Source organism: Balaenoptera musculus, chromosome X (assembly GCF_009873245.2).
Source record: "Balaenoptera musculus isolate JJ_BM4_2016_0621 chromosome X, mBalMus1.pri.v3, whole genome shotgun sequence".
NCBI lineage: Eukaryota > Metazoa > Chordata > Mammalia > Artiodactyla > Balaenopteridae > Balaenoptera > Balaenoptera musculus.
The window spans coordinates 95,267,468-95,273,001 of NC_045806.1; the positions used below are offsets into that span (position 1 = coordinate 95,267,468).

Consider the following 5,534-nt stretch of genomic DNA (forward strand, 5'->3'; position numbering starts at 1 on the left):
CTCACCCATTAAAAAATGAAAATTTACCCTTTGCAACATGCATGGACCTGGAGGGTATTATGCTTAGTGAAGTAAGTCAGAGAAAGACAAATACTGTATGTTTTCACTTATTTGTGGACTCTAAAAAATAAAACAAAACAAATGAATATAATAAAACAGAAGCAGTCTTACAGATACAGAGAACAAATTAGTGGCTATCAGTGGGGGGAAGGGGAGGGGGAGGGGCAAAAAAGTTGAAGGGGATTAAGAGGTACAAACTAGTAGGTATAAAATACATAAGATACAAGGATGTAATGTATAGTACAAGGTATATAGGCAATATTTTATAATAAATTTATATGAAATATAATTTATAAAATATCAAATCACTATATTTTATTTATGAAACATATAATATTGTAAGTCAATTATACTTCAATAAAATAAACAATTGTCAAAACTTACTAAGTTGCCAGCATTCATGCACACTAGAAAATATCCTCAATTTATATTAATTAAACCAGAAATGCATTACTATTAATGCATTAATATCTTCCACTACTAAATACTGAAAAAATTGAGATTATTTTTGTGGAAGATTCATCCTGGCAATGTTAACTTCACAGCAGGCTGACACTACTTAGCTCACATTTCAAACACAATAGAAAGGCAGGTCTATGCTAGTGTTAGTGTAGGAAAGAGCCACAGGCACCCTGGGTTACATTTAATAGAAAACAAAGTGCATGCAGAGATTCACAACAATTTTAAAGACCAAAAAAATGGTCCTATTATGTGGTCCCAACAATAAACTGAAAGTTTACGACCAATAGTGGTTTGGATGAGCTGTTTACAAATACTTTAGGTACAGTTATACTGAAAGATAGTTCATTTGGCATCTTAAAAAAAAGTTCCTATCAATCTTCAGATGGAACTTGTTATAGTTAACGTTTCTGTTAAGTGCACGCATTGAATTACTTGTTATCCAAGCATAGCAGCTGCTCCTTACCATTTAGCCTTAAGGACTTTAATTGGTCATCTTCAACGTCTACTCTTTCTTGACCATTCTCGACAATTCTCTTTGTAGTGATTTTTCTGCCATTAACAATTTTAGAAGTTGATATAGATTTGAAGTTGTCCGTTCCACTACCGCCAAGTGATGTGGAAGAGAATGAAGTGAGACCCTCGTGATTCAGGGAGGCAAAAGAAGTAAATCCGGTATCAAAAGAACCGCCCCCTCCAAAATATGGAAAGCCACTGAAGGCAGAAAAAAGACTCTGTGCCTCAACTTCTGCTTCCTAGATCCCCAAAAAAGGCCTCAGATGGGTCTTTGAAGAAGTCCAATGAAAACGGACCCCTTCCACCAAAAAGTTCCCTGAAGACGTCATCTGGGTTATGGAATGTGAAACCAAACTGAAAGGGACTGTTAAAATGACTTCCACCTGCACCTTCACCATTTAACCCTTCCTTGCCATATTTGTCATAGATATCCCGTTTTTAAGCATCTGATAACACCTCATAAGCCTCAGCTACTTGTTTGAATTTTTCTCTCTGCTTATTCTTTATTCTCAGGATTTTATCTGGATGCCACTTTAGTGCTAGTTTCCGATATGCCTTTTTTATATCCTTAAAAGGCTGAGTGATGTCTCTGCACGCCTAGAACTTCATAGGAGTCCACCACGTTTTGACAGGCTGTTGGAAGGAGCATGCATTTCTGCTTTTAAGGTCATCTACGTGGGACCTAGGATGTGGGAGCCGGTGGCAGGAAGACAAAGCAATGGGGCGTGGCCCGGGTGTCCCCTCTGCTCATGCACCGCTGAGCTGGTAATGGTGGCAGCCTGCTGTTTCTCACGATTTAGTCTTATATGCCTCTTTGCCTTTGTGCATGATATCCATTCTAGCTGAAAATTGCATCCTCTCAATTTCCCAAACCTCTTAGCCTGGTGTGGTAACCAGACTCTGTGCTGGCCTCCAATAAATCATGCCTCCCGAGTATTTGATACATACTTGTGTGTTTCCACCCACAGTGACCCATGTGTAACCAATAAATTGTGTTGGACGTGATACTGCCTGACTTCCAAGGCTAAGCTATAAAAAGCCTTGCAGCTTCCACCTTGATCTCTTAGAGCACGCGTTCTTGGAGCACAGAGTCACCTTGTAAGGCTCCACCTACCCTGTTGGATAGATCTTATGGAGAAGCTCTGAAACTTCACAGAGAGAGGGAGGATTCTAGCTGAGACCTGTCTTTAAAGCCACCTCCTCCAAGGTACCAGGCATGTGAGTGAAACTGTCTTGCAGCCTACCAACCAGCCCAGCTACTAAGTAGGTACCTAAATTATGAAATAATAAAATACCTGTTGTTTTAAGTTTTAGAGATAGTTTGTTACATTGCAATAGATAACTGGAACACCTGGCTAATTTTTGCTCTTCCTTCAAGGGTTAGTTTAAGTATTACCTCTAAGAAACGCCCGATTTACCTTTTTAATTCCCTTTCCCAGTTTGAGTTAGGTGTAGGTCTTCTTTGCTCCCATGCCATATGAGCACTGATTACACTTCATTGTACATTTCTGGGTTTGTGCTAACTGCCCCCACTAGACTGTGTCCTCCTTGACGGTGTGTCTTATTTCTCTTTGTGAAAGGAGCTTGTCCTAGTACTAGGCACATAGTGGCTATTCAAAATGTTGACTAAATCACAGAATCTCAGGGTTGGTGGGACTTTAGAAGCTATTTAAAACAACCCAAATTGATCTGCCAAGTGTTTGTCCATCCAGCCTGTGTTGGAAGCCTCTCCCATGATGAGAATTTACTACTTCCTGAAGCAGGTTATCACATCTTTAAATAGCTCAGACTGGTAGCACTTGCTTGTCAACTTAACTCTTGCTCTAATCACTTTTTCATCCCAGCTCTTCTCAGGGCTCATGGACTTGTTAATATGTTTATTTGTGCTCACTTGTACACTGTCAACATTTTTTCAGCCTTTTAAATGTTTGTGTCATGTGTATCTAATTGTATTACAAGCTTGAAAAAAAAAAGGGGAGTTGTCTTAAATGTGTTTAATTGTCCCCTGCTGGAATGTGCTGCATTCAGAAGTAACTCAGTTTATGTTCTTAATGTCCTAGTTAAGGGTATGGGCTCTGGGGTCAGAAGTTGGGTTCAAATACCGACACTACCACATATTAATATTATGTGAAAATAGATAAGTCACTTGGTCTAAATAAGTCTGTTTTACCATCTGAAAAAAAATAACTTCCTTGTATATTTGTTGTGAAAATTGGTGCACATAAATGGTGCTTAGCTAGAACCTAAAACTATCAGAAGCTCAATAAGTATTTATGACTCATAACTATTATAGAAACACAGTGCCAGTTGACCAAATTAAGCATTCTTTCTCATATTGAGCATTGGATAACTTCCTGGTTTTCATTTGTCTTACATGTTTATCTCACCTTTGCCTGGCTGCTTTCCCTATAAAAACTTTACTATAGTGGCATTCAATTTTTAAAGCTTATCTACTCATATGGCAGAAGATTCAAATTTGCAAATAAGCCCATCTATGCACAAGATGATAGGTGCTTTTGTCAAAACCTTAGCTGAGCTTTGATTGCAAATGGTTTTATGACTATGTTTCACTTGCAAAAGAAAAAATGTAGCATTGTATAGACAAGTCCATGATCTAATTTCATTGGTAACAACATCCAAACTCATACCATAAAGAATTGAGATATTATTCTCTTGATTTCAACCTAGTTATGTGACTCCTCTAGATATCAGATTCCTGTTACGTAAAACATGTAAAATAATCATTTCTTATTTACCTAGAGGGCAGATATTGCCTTCCAGGTGGGAAGACATCAACTAGTATAACACACCTGGCCACTATTCCTTACTCATCCTTAACTGGGGATGGAAGAGCAATGAATTACTTGATTGGTGACTTTGGATGCAGAAATTACGCACGCATAGTGTAGCACTTTCCTGTCCCCTGCTTCTTGGGAGCAGCTGCCTGCCGGGGGCGTGTAGCCTGTTCTCTTCTCCAGGGACTGGCTCCATTTTTTCAAGTCTAATCCTGCTAAATGGTTAAGTCTATAATTAATTCTGGGATTCAGATTATGAAATTCACTTGGCCTTAGAAGTACCATATTCTTTTTTTTTTTTTTTACTAGCTGGCCTACTCCTACTCATTTTTTTAATTAATTAATTAATTAATTAACTAATTTATGGCTGTGTTGGGTCTTCGTTTCTGTGCGAGGGCTTTCTCTAGTTGCGGCAAGCGGGGCCACTCTTCATCGCGGTGCGCGGGCCTCTCACTATTGCGGCCTCTCTTGCTGCGGAGCACAGGCTCCAGACGCACAGGCTCAGTAGTTGTGGCTCACGGGCCCAGCTGCTCCGTGGCATGTGGGATCTTCCCAGACCAGGGCTCGAACCCATGTCCCCTGCATTGGCAGGCAGATTCTCAACCACTGCGCCACCAGGGAAGCCCATCATATTCTTGAATATCAGTTTTATGAGATATGAAGCTAATATTTTGTTGTCTAACTTGCTACTATGTGATACATCTCAACTGGCTCAGAACTTGAAAAGAAATTATTTTATTTATGGGGCTGCCTCAAAGACTCCAAAAGCAAGGGACTAGGTTTTCGTCATTTTTCTAGTTCTAGCACTTAGTACAGTGTCTGGCACATAGCAGGTACTTAAATTAATGCCTTATGGTTGAAACTCTTTTGAATAATATAAAGTGCTACATAAATAAATGGTAATATTTATTATTTAATTTATTAAGAAAAACAGAGCTGTGCTAGTAGATTTGTAAATTTCAAATTACCAAGAGAAGCTATTACCACAACACAGTTGATGCCCCAGGAAATTTATATACCATTGTCTTAGTTCCAGCTGTTATAACAAAATATCACAGACTGGGTGACTTTTAAACAGCAAACATTTCTCATGGTTCTCAAGACTGGAAGACCCAGATCAGAGTGCAGCATGGTTGGGTGGAGGCCCTCTTCTGGGCTGCAAACTTCTTGTTGTATTCTCACATGGTGGATGGGGTGAGCTAGCTTTCTGAGGCCTCTTTTATAAGGGAACTAATCCCATTCATGAAGACTTGGCTTGCATGACTTAATCACCTCCCCCAAACCCCTCCTCTTAGTACCATCACCTTGGGCATTAGGTTTTCAACATAAGAATTCTGGGGTGGGAGGGGACACAAACATTCAGACAACAACCATGAACTATGCTCCAAAAGATTTTTTAGGTAGAATGGAGAGCCCAGTCTTCCTGCACATATTACAGATTGGAAAATTTAGGTACAAAGTAGTTATACAATTTGCTTACACTCTCGCAGCAAGCTTATAGCCATGTTTGGAGTAGACCTTTATTAGCTAGTCTGGGTTCTTATTTTGAAACTCGGTGGAATATACTGAGACCACATCTGTAAGCTTTCAAATCACTATGTGGACACCAGACTTATTTACCAGTCCATTTGGAGGATCAGAAATAGTTGGATACGTTCTGGAATCTTTGGATCACAAAGTCATTGAAACAGTTTCGATGGAAAA

At 39.3% G+C, this 5,534-nt stretch overlaps 1 pseudogene; it reads right to left on the minus strand.

The window, feature by feature from the left end:
• Positions 1-950: 950 nt before the first annotated feature.
• On the minus strand, positions 951-1,684 carry LOC118888339 (annotated as a pseudogene).
• Between the last annotated feature and the right edge of the window lie 3,850 nt (positions 1,685-5,534).